The following is a 12,020-nucleotide window of genomic DNA, read 5'->3' on the forward strand; positions in this document are numbered from 1 at the left end:
TCTCTTTGTAGGGTTACTTTGTTCAGCTTAGATATAGTGGAGAGGGCTTTGGTCCCTCCTTAAATCTATGTGCTACATGTTGTTGACTCCCCATAGAATGACTTACCCTCTCTGAAGAGTGGGTGAAGACATGTAATGACAAAGAAGGTAGAGGGAATGGGAGGAGGGAGGGAGTAGAAACTGGGATTAATATGTAAAAGAAGAAAATATAGTTTTTTAAATAAATAAATAAAATAATACATATTTAAAAAAGAAAAAGGAATAAAATTTTTATATTCTGCTTTTAGTGCAACATTGCTTGATTAGCTTCCTTCTCACTTCATTCCAGTACATAACAGCACACTTCAGATTCAGTCCAATTTCTCCCCTTTGTATGCTCATTTGGCATAAGACATACTTTATGCAAGACCCCTGAACCCAACTTTCTTATCTTCCTTATCTTTTAATCCTCTGTTCCTCTTCCTCAGGAGCCTGTCATGAAGTCAAGAACGGGTAAAAATTTAAACAGATTTATAATCCTATGAAAATAAAAAAGTAATTAAAAGTCTTCCAACTAAAACAAAACCCATGGCCAGATGACTTCAGCACAGAATTTTATCACAATTACAAAGAACTAGTAGGAACACTACTCAAATTTTTCAGCACAATAAAAACAGAATATTACCCAAATGCTTTTTATGTGGTCACAGTTACCCTGATTCCCAAACCAAACAAAGATGCAACAAAGAGAATTACAGACCAATCTCCCTCGTAAACACTAATGCAAAAAACACTCAACAAAATACTGGTAAAACAAATCCAAGAAGACATTAAAAAATCATTGTCCAGGATCAAGTAGGCTTCATCCCAGAGATGTAGGGATGGTTCAAAATTTGCAAATCTGTCAAGGTAATATACCATATGAATAAACTGAAAGAAAAAACCATGTAATCATATCGATGAATGCTAAAATATATTTGACAAAATCCAACAACACTTCATGATAAAGGTTCTGGAAAGAAGACGAATAAAAGGAACATACCTAAACATAATGAAGGCATTATACAGCAAGTTGTCAGTCAATAACAAACTAAATGGAGAGAAACTCAAAGTCATTATACTAAAAGTAGGAAAACATGAGACTGCCACTCTCTCCTTATCTATTCAATGTAGTACCCAAAATTCTGGCAAGATCAATAAGGCAACAGAAGGGGATCAGGAGGATACAAATTAGAAAGGAAGAAATCAAACTTTCACTATTTGCAGATGATATGATAGAATACACAAGTGATCCCAAAATTCTACCAGGGAACTTCTACAATTTATAAACACCTAATGTGGTTGGATACCAGATTAACTTTAAAAATAGGTAGCTTTCCTTTATACAAATGATAAATGTGCTGAGGAAATTCAGAGAATCAACATGCTTTAAAATAGTCACAAATAATATAAAATATCTTGGGGTAACCCTAACCAAGCAACCTCTAAAACAAGAACTTTAAGTCTTTGAAGAAAGTAATTGGAGAAGAGATCAGAAAATTCAAAGATCTGCCATGCTCATGGTCTGGTAGGATTAACATAGTGAAAATGGCAATCTTACATGAATCAATGTACAGATTCAGTGTAATCTCAATCAAAATCCCAACACAATTCTTCACATCCTTGAAAGAATAAATCTCAACTTCAGATAGAAAAACAAAAAAAACTGAATTGTTAAAACAATCCTGGAAAATAAATTAATTTCTGGAGGTATCAGTATCCCTGACTTCAAGCTCTCCTAGAGAGCTATGGGAATATAAAGTTTGGTACAGCATAAACACAGACATGTGGATCAATGGAATGGAAATAAAGACTCTGACATAAATCTTCATATCTGTGAACACCTGATTTTTGACGAAGAAGTCAAACCTTTTCAAAGTTGGGAAATGATGCCTGGTACTGGAAACCTAGATCAATATAAAAAAACTAGGAAAGTTATGTATCTGAGATGCCATGTTACAATTATTAGAATGACCGTGATAAAATGCTAATGACAGTCTATATTGGAAAGGATGTGGAGTAACAGTAATACTGCTCCACTGCTGGTGGGAGTTCAAACTTGCACAGCCACTTTGGAATTCAGTATGTCAGTTCCTCTGAAAATTGGGGATGAATATTCCTCAAGACCCAACGATAACACTCTTAGGAATATACCCAAAAGATGCTCAACCATACCTCAAGGACACTTGCTCAACTATGTTCATAGCAGCATTATTCATAATAATCAGAACCAGAAAACAGCTTTGATGCCCCTCAAGTAAAGACTGAATAAATAAAATGTGGTATATCTATACAATGGATTATTACTCAGAAGGATAAAGAAAAAATAATAAAATTTGTAGGAAAATGGGTGAAATTAGATAAAATAATTCTGAGTGAGATAACCTAGACCAAGAAAGACAAAAATGGTATGTACTCATTCATAAGTGGATGCTAGATGTAAAGAAAAGGATAACAAGGCTATAAACCTTAGCCCCAGAGAACCTAGGTAGCAAGGAGGACCCTAAGAGGGACACAAAAATCTCCATGGGATGTGGAAGTAGATGGGATATGCAGAATAAACCAGGAGTTAGGGAAGTAGAGGAGAGGGCATAGGGGATGTGAACATGAATAATCAGGACGGTGTGTTGTGGGTGGGATGAAGGGAGGATGATGGGGCCATATCTTGATAGAGTAGAATATTGTGTGGTTAGAGAAAAGTCTGGTGCTAGGAAGGCTCCTGGGAACCCACAAGATGACTCCAGCTAAGACTCCTAGCAATACTGGAAAGGGTTCCTGAACTGATCTTCCCCTGTAATCACATTGATGACTGCATTACTTGTCATCATAGAGCCTTCATCCAGTACCTCATAGAAGCAGATGCAGAGATCAATAGCCAAGCACTGGGCCATGCTCTGAGAGTCAAGCTGAAGAGAAGATAGGTGGATTACATGAGCAAGAGGATGTCAAGATTGTGATTGGGAAACCAACAGAGACAGCTAACCTGAACTTGTAGCTCACAGGTTCTGGATGGACAGCTAGGGAGCTGGCACGGAACTGACCTAGGCCCTCCGCATCTGGGTCATAATTGTTTTGCTTGGTGTTTTGTGGGTCCCCTAGCAGTGGAACCCACGGATGCATGAGCTGACTCTTTGGAACCTGTTCTCTATGGTGGAATGCCTTGTTCAGTCTTGTTTCGGGGGTGGGGAAAAGAGGAGCTTGGTCCTGCCTCAGCTTGATGTGCCATGCATTTTTGATTCCCATGGCAGGCCTTACCCCATGTAAGAGGTGATGGAAGAGGAGTAAATGGGGGCTAGAGGTGGAGAGGGAGGGAGAGAAGAGGAGAGAGAGGGAACTGTGGTTGTTATATACAGTAAATATATGAATAAATAAATAACAAAGACAGTAAATCTTTAAAAATATTTAGGGTCAATAGAATTGACAGAGACACAGGAAAGCTGGCTGCTGGAACTGGCAAGGCCATTATATTCTGGAAATCCCAACATCTGCAATTACCTGCAAATGAAATACAGGGGCTAGGATCCTTGAACCTTCTATCATGAGGAAGAGAAAGGTTCATGAGGTACTATCTTCTTGAGGATTTATAGGTAGGTAAAGGTTGCTAAGTAAGGAAGAACTATTTCATTTAGCAGTGAACACACTGGTAGGGTCCTATGATCCTACAAGTAGCCTTTCAATGTACACACTCTTGTAATTAATCCTTATTATATTCATTGACTCACAAAAAATATTTCAAAAGATATCAGAATAGAAGGAATAATAGTGTGTAAAAGGAAGGAAAACTGCATATAAATGAACAAAATTGCATAATAGGAAATAAATATAAGCAAAACATATTACATACTATCATATGTGCATATATTAACATGTTTTACATTTATTACAAATAAGTCCATCATATACATACATATTCATACACTAATGGAAATCAAAAAATATATGAGAATTTCTAACAGTAAAAAAATAAAAATCAAAAACCATGGTGGTGTTGGGAGTTAAGGTATCCCAAGCTTTCTTTGAGGCCCTAATATATAGAAAAAAACACACTTCTGATATCCTGTATTTTCGTTGTGCAACACTGCTTGATTAGTTTCCTTCTCACTTCATTCCATTATATGATAGCTCTCTGCAGATTCTGTCCAATTTCTCCCCTATGTATGCTCAATTGGCATAAGACATCATTCATGCAAGACCCCCAAAACCCAACTTTTTCATTTTTCTGTCTTTTGATCTTCTGATCCTTCCTCTCAGGAGCCTATCAAGGAGAATGACATATTAGTCTACTTTGAATGGCACCCAATCAGGGACACCTGAGTACAGAAGAAAGATTAAGTACTGTCATAACATATCGATAAATAAGTGGGGTCAGGTCAGAAACACTGCCTGTAGAAAGAAGCAAAGATAAGGTGAGGGTAAAACAGAAGGCAGTGGAGGAGAATGAAAATAAGAAGAAGCAGGAACATGAGAAGGAGAAGGAAGAGGAGGAAGAGGAGGAGGAAGACAAGGACAACAACAACAAAAGAACCAGAAGTGGAAACTGAGGAAGAAGAAGAAGTGAAATTATCTTTATTTGCAGACTGTTACACAAGAAAACTTGGAGCAACATTCAATAATTTCAACATTGAGCCAGGATGCAAAACCAACTTAGGAAATGTGTAGTCTTTCTCAAACCAGTATGCTGAGATGTAGATCATGGACACACTTCCTGTCACAGTAATCTCCAAGAAAATATCCCTTGGAATCAACCTAACTAAGGAGGAGAAAAACCTCTACAATAAAACCTTTGAAAAGACATATTTAGACACCAGGAAATGAAAAACATCCTATACTCTTCAGGTGGAAGAATTGATATTGTGAAATGATCAGCCTACAAAAGCAACTTACAGATTCAATACAAGACAAAGCAAAATCCCCAGCATGTTCTTCATGCAAATAGAAATAAAGAATCCTAAAACTCAGAGGGAGCCAGAAAATATTGTAGATAAACAAGCAATATTGAGTAAAAGAACAATATAGGAGGGATTATCAGTCTAATTTCATACATAATTCCAGCTCTCAATTTGATTATTTCCTGCTATCTAGTTCTCTTAGGTGACTTTGCTTCTTTTTGTTCTAAAGTTTTCAAATGTTCTGTTAATTGGCTAGTGTGGGATTTTTCAAGCTTCTTTATGTAGGTATTTAGTGATTAACACTGTTTTCATTGTGTCCAATAAATTTGGGTATGTTGTGTGGTCATTTTCATTGAATTTTAGAAAGTCTTTTATTTCCCCCATTATTTCTTCCTTGGCCCATTGGTGATTCTGGTGAGCTTTGTTTAATTTTCATGTGTTTGTGGGATTAAAGGTGTGCACCAACATCACCCGGCTGCTAATTCTATCTAGTGTAGCTAGCTCTGCTTTCTGATCTTCAGGCAAGCATTATTTGTTACAGCACAAAAAATATATCACCACAGGTTTGAATATAAGCACTGATGACACCTGCTAATAAAGCCTTAAAAACACTGCCAAATAAAGCAAACAAACAAAGAAGCAAATGACCTAAGAAACACTGAAGGAGAAAGAAAAACACTAACTTTAGTATTAATTGTCATTACCAAGATTCCTTATGAAATCTGAAGTGACACAGGAATAAGGAAATAGTGTCTCCCTGAGACAGGAGAGCTAACAAGAACTTCTGACTTCTGTTCTATGAACCTGCATGTACCTCCTTTCTCTTGAAAGGGTCACATTTGCTCTTCTAGGATGAGAAGTGACCATCACCAATAACCACTTAGACAGTGTCCCCATTAAGTGTTTTATTGCTCTGGAGAGACACCATGATCATGGAAACTCTTATTAAAGAAAACATTTATTTGGGATGGCTTAGAGTTTCAAAGGTTTAGTCCAATATCTCCATGGCAGCGACATACAGGGGGCCATGATGCCAGTGAAAGAGCTGAGAGTTCTACATCTTGGTGCACAGGCAACAAGAAGTGAACTGTGTCTACACTGAGTGTAGCTTGAGCATAGGAGACCACAAAACCCACACTCACAATGATACACTTCCTGAAACAATGCAATAAAGTCATACCTCCTAATAGGGCCACTCGATGTGAGCTTGGGGGGCAGTTACATTTAAACTAACACAGACAGCAAGCTGTTTGATAAAAGTAACCTTGTCTTACACTGAAACATGTACACTTCAGCTTATGTAAAACTTTTCTATCTATAGAGAAAATGTACTTCAAGGCTGGGGAAACAAAAAGCATTCTAAAATGGTCAAAAGACTATGATAGTATCTAGACCACTGGCCCAGTCATGGCCTCTTTTACAAATAGAGGCCATAGTTAGAAGTTGATAAGAGAAATCATCCTTTATTGCCAACAGTTGAGAATATATTAGGCAAGGTTAAGGACCCCTCCTTTAAAATGCAGCATGAAGAGTACATAGAATCTACTTGTATATTGTATAGTCATTCCGTATTTCCTTCATGATATCAGGTGTGTTGGTTTTGTGATACTTGTGTCTGAACCCCAGATCTTATACATGTCAGTAAGCCCTATACCACTGAGATATATCCCCAGATACTCATAATAGAAATTTTAAATAGTCACATTCTTATTTTTGATTATAATAAAGTTTGTCCCTTTCCATTTCTTCCTCCAAACCCTCCCATATGTCTCTTATTGCAATTTTTCATACTGATGGTCAATTTTTCTTATTAATTGTCATATGTATATACCTTCATTTTCATAATTATAAACTTTAAGTGGGTATATTGCTCACATTTTTTTAAAAAAAGAAATACATACCCGCCTATTTGTGAAGACAGAGTAAAATTCCTTCACTAGCACGTTTTTGATCAAGCCTGGTTCTGCAATGGCAAGGACAGGCTGTAGCCCCTCGTATAGCCTGTATCGTGAAAACAGATATGGTTAAATTTTGATGCTGATATTACTGTTGGTTCTACAAGACACAGCGCCTTAGGCTTTCCAACACAAGAAGCCACTGCTTAGTTCAGGAAATGAATAGAAACATAACCCAGGCAAGGATGAAATATATGACAACAAAAGAGCTCTCTAAATTCATCACAGTTGAGCTAACATGGAGGAACTGAAATCCCTGAAAGTAAACACACATGAACAAACCATACTATTCTTTGTAATTTATGTTCATGCACAATTTTATTAGACATTCAGAGGAAAACAGTAACAGAAGGAAGCTGAAAATCCCAGCAGTGGTCAAGTTGAAAGAAAACAGAACAAGAGTCATATTTTTCTAAGTTATGCAGAAAGGTCAAAGAAAGAGTGAGGAAGCCCCCAAAAATGTCACACAGGGCAGGAGTGCTGAGAATGACCAGATGCAAATCAGAGTTCAGATGACACTAAATCTGAGGCTTCTATGTTGCAGGGACAAGGAGAGTGAGAAAATTAGACTCATGATTAGGTAAAGCAATAGATACAGCTGATCAAGGATAGAAGCATCCTGACAGCATTGAAGTTATCTGTTAATATGAGGTAAGAGCCAAAAATGCATCTGACTATGCAGTGTGCAGGCTTTAGTAAGCACTTTCTTACCAAGATTCTAAAATGTGTGTTTCCTATCATTATATTATCCACATGTGCTCTCCTACTTGGATGGAGCCCAGGTGAGGAAGGGCTTCCATTCTGCCTCTGAAAACAGTGTTCTTTAATATGCCCATCTTGGTGGGTAATTAACTCGATATTCCACTGTCAGGATTTATCCATAAGAGCTATGGTACAAGAAATATTTGTGGGATACAGAGGTGATGACAAATCAGTCTTCTGTAACTATTTTCATCCAAAGAGAGAAATAGTCTTTGACTAAGAAGAAAATGATTCTTTTTCAATAAAATAAAAAATCTATTAGTTGGAAAGGAGACCTTGTATTTTCAGGAGTAGTAGATGTCTAGAATCCTCATATCACTGCAAGTTTAGTTTATTCAATAATAAAAATATTTCGCAATGTTTGGAATATAGTCTGGTAATAGAGTCCTTCCTACATTGTAGAATAACATGGGCTTGTGCATTTCAATATAAATACATAGAAATAAAAAATGTTACAAGATATTAATAATGTTTGAATTTATAGATAAATTATTTTATTTAATATTTTAATTTAATATGTTTGAGCATAGGCCTGAGTATATGTAAGTATACAATGTACACACTGAAGCTTGCGAAGGTCTGAAGAGGTTTTGGATTCCCTGGGTTTTGAGATAGAATGTGGGTCCTGGGAAAGAAATGGTGTGTCTTCCACAAAATAGTAACTGTTTTACTTTATTGACCCAACTTTCCAGGCTTTAATGTCAAAATATTAACATCTGACAAGCAATAATGATACAAGGAACACTTTCTTTGATACCATTGGAAATTCATCACAGAGTGCCCTTGGCGATGGGTTACTTGTTCTTATAGACCATGTCAGTTCAGCAGACCCTGTGTTGAATACTGTGGTTTCTGATAATGGATATGAAGAGATGAAGAGGCAGAACCTTCTCCACCCTGCGTGTGGTACACTGCACAGTGATGTCATAACTCCCCAGCCTCTTACTAAACCTCCAGCAGCTCTAAAAGTGAAAGTTTAATAATTTTGGCCCAAACAGCACACAAAGTAATTAATGAAACAAGTCAAGAAGGAAATGGCATGCAGTAACATATGGTGAAAGGAAATATTAATACACATTCTTGCTATACAGCCATCACCTCATATCTAGTATAAACAGAAAAAGGAGAGAACTAGACAATTCAGCAACGTGTGCTGTCACAGACCTCTAAGAGAGCAGGCAGGAATGGAAGACAGTGAGTTCTAGGCCACCCTGAGCTTCATTGTAGATTCCAGGCCAAACTTGGTATACTGAGACCTGGTCTCAAAAGTCGATGTGGAAAACTTAGGAGGTGTCTATTTTACTAAAAGAACTACAAGCAAGAAAGGAATCCTAGGGATGGGAGAACTGTTCTTCACCAGGGAAGAGCACACATTATTTGTTATCAACTATCAAATGATCAGCATTGACAGTGCTCATAAATATCATATATAGACCAAGACGGGTATACTTTGAATATATTTATTAAAATATATATTTATGTAATATATAATACAATGTATGTGTGTATATGTAAGCATATATATATATATATGTAACAATGATTAGTGAAAAGAGATACCATAAAATTGAAAAAGGTCAAGGAGGAAATTATTGAAGGTTTTGTAGAGTACAAGGGAAAGGAGAAATGATGCAATTATATTATAATCTCAAACCATTAAGGAAATATTAATAATAAAAATAAAATCAACAGGTAATTTAACATAGAATATCTATAAATCCGTATATTTATTATATATTTTACTCCAGCCTGTATTTGAAAAGCACATGTTTACTGCAAGTATTTTTTATAAGAATGATTTTTATTTTACTCAGGGTGAATCACTATGGGAAGGAGAACACTCTCCTGAATTATGATCACATATTACATATCTCTGTAATAATGCATTTCACACAATTTAGAAGAACCCAAGGAAGGATAAATAAAGGTAAAATGACTTAAAAGACATTTGACAAAGGTAACTTCTTGATCATCGAAGGATACAGACAAATCATTACTTGCAACTTTAAGACTGAAGGTTACAGCATAAACTGGCATATGCCACCCTTGGTAGACAGACTTCCAACCACTATAAAATAGACATTGTCTCCCAAGTAACTTTGCTGACAAGCTACTCATGCCGTTTGGTGCCACATCACAATATCACAATACTATCTGATAGACATTTCCAGAATACTCACCCCCACATATCCCCATACTTGTTTTGGCATTCTATATCAAATATCGATATACCCTAGGAAGTGAAATAACATGAAAAGTCATTATTTTTCTATGTGTGTTGACCACTACTTGAAAAATACACGGCAGAAATCCCAGGACACCAAGTTCTTTATCTAACTCCTCCATAGTCAGTTGAAAGAAGGTCTCTGAGGGAGAAGAAGAAGATGCAGGAGACCAATTACATGAAGAAATTAAAGTTATTGATGATTTCTTTCCCAGGGTATTATACATTTCAAATGTTTGCTTCTCTATTTAAACTAAGAATTTGTTCATTATCTGCTGTACTGTTTTGATAATGTATTGACTCTGAAATCCTGAAACACTCCATCTTTTCTATTCTTTGGGTGCGATAGGGCTCCAAGAATCAGGAAGATTGCCAAAAATATGCAAAATCTGTTTTTTCTCACTTACTGACCCTATCACATGATCACTTACCTAGAATTCTAGTGTAATAAGTAAATTGAGCATATAATTTATGTTTGCAGTATGTTAGTTTTATATAAATGTTATTGGTCAGATTAACTGAAAAGTAAGGAATAGAGTACAGGCAAAATAGGTTGGCCTTTTAGTGTACATGAAGAAAGATGAGGAAATACCAATTTGCATAAAGCAAACATAAAATTTGAATAACCGGTCTGCATTTACACTTCTAAAACCCGGGGATATATAAAATTTGTAGTTAAGTGGTATTGTAATTTTGTAGGATATAATTGCATGTAACTCAATGTACCTCAAACTCTGTGTGTATCATAAGGGTGAACTGAATATCCTTATTTTTCTGATTTTATCGCCCGTGTACTGGAATAACAGACTTATGCAATGGCCAGTGTGTCTATTTATGTAATTAAGCTGAGTGTGCTAGACAGAGAACTTCAGAATAAATTTCCTCTTCAGCAATGTTAATTTCAGTTGTGTGAAATTAGGTAACTGGGCAGATGATGGAGTTCTGCCTGTGGATCATTTGCCTCATGCTGAGAACCAGGCTCGTGTAAGGTTTCTCAGAGGTCGTAATGAAAGGAGAAGGAAACATGAGATGTGTGTGCTTGTCCAGTAGCAGACTTGGCTGGACTAGACCTGGAGCCTGATCCTTGAAGGAGTTAAGGTTGTAGTTTTTTTTTTTTTTTGGATCAGATTCTTTCCCCTGGGCTGAGTTTGCCAGTCCTAAAACAGCTAGATCTTGGATATCTTGCTTTCTCTTTGCCAGTGTTGTTTGATTTACCTCTCTGCTGACCTTTGCCATTAAGCCATGCAAAGAGTATTTTAAAAAGCCAATGCTGTTTAAGATACATGCTCGTCATGAGTTGTCAGCTTATGTAAGACTCTCAGTCTCAGTTATGTGTCTTCTTTACTTCCTGTCTCCAGTCCTCACCCTCCACATCTCACAATCTTCTCATTTGGGACCCAATTTCCTGCAGATTAAGGTGACGTTTTGCCCAACATGGGGCTCAAGTACAGGAAATATCAAGAATGAGCACAATGAATATATAAAATGAGTCAGATCGGGGACTATTGATAAGAAAGAAAGGGTAACAGAACATGTTAGAGTTTCTAACGAGCACTTTCTTTTCCTTCATAGGCTTCCTTTGTCTCTGCATTCGTGTTCTAGCTAATGCTTGTAAAGCATTTAAAAAAGTTACTTATATTCATTAAAAAAGAAATATCTCCTTGGTTCCCTGAAGAAAGTTCTGTAAGTTTAAAGACGTGTAAATGTGTAGGTGAATGGTTAAAAATACAATACCACCGATGAAGGCCAAGAAAGTTTCCTATTGATGGATTTATGATGAAAAAATACCCAGTCCTGTAAGTCTTCTTTCTTTCTTTCTTTCTTTGTTTCTTTCTTTCTTTTTCCTTCCTTCTTTCTTTCTTTTTCCTTCCTTCTTTCTCTTTCCTTCCTTCCTTCTTTATTTCTCTTCCCTCTTTTTCTTTCATTCTTTTACTTTGTCTTTTTCCTTCCTTCCTTCACTTCCCCTTCCTTTCTTCCTCCATCCCTACCTTTCTCTTCTTTTCTTCCTTCCTTTCTTTCTTTCTTCCTACATTTCTCATTCTGAGTCTTCCCCATGAACACCTTACCATTCAAGACCCTCATTCCTTCTATTAGAATCAATCTAAAATATGCAAAGCCTTGGATTTGATACCCAACTCCCTATAATTAACCCCATAATTAAGATATTGTTGT

The 12,020-nt window shown here is 36.5% G+C and overlaps 1 protein-coding gene across 3 annotated transcripts in view; it reads right to left on the reverse strand.

The window, feature by feature from the left end:
* LOC142851557 (cytochrome P450 3A6-like) overlaps window positions 1-12,020 on the reverse strand; it is a 132,305-nt gene that overhangs the window by 24,152 nt on the left and 96,133 nt on the right. The window contains exon 1 of one of the 3 annotated variants that reach the window (XM_075975345.1): window positions 6,809-6,898. The exons of the other annotated variants lie outside the window; for them this stretch is intronic. The gene's annotated coding sequence lies outside the window, so the exon portion shown is untranslated. Of the gene's footprint in view, window positions 1-6,808; window positions 6,899-12,020 lie in introns of those variants that run through there. 3 annotated transcript variants of the gene reach the window in all.

The sequence above is a fragment of the Microtus pennsylvanicus genome, chromosome 1, assembly GCF_037038515.1.
Source record: "Microtus pennsylvanicus isolate mMicPen1 chromosome 1, mMicPen1.hap1, whole genome shotgun sequence".
In the NCBI taxonomy this organism is placed as follows: domain Eukaryota; kingdom Metazoa; phylum Chordata; class Mammalia; order Rodentia; family Cricetidae; genus Microtus; species Microtus pennsylvanicus.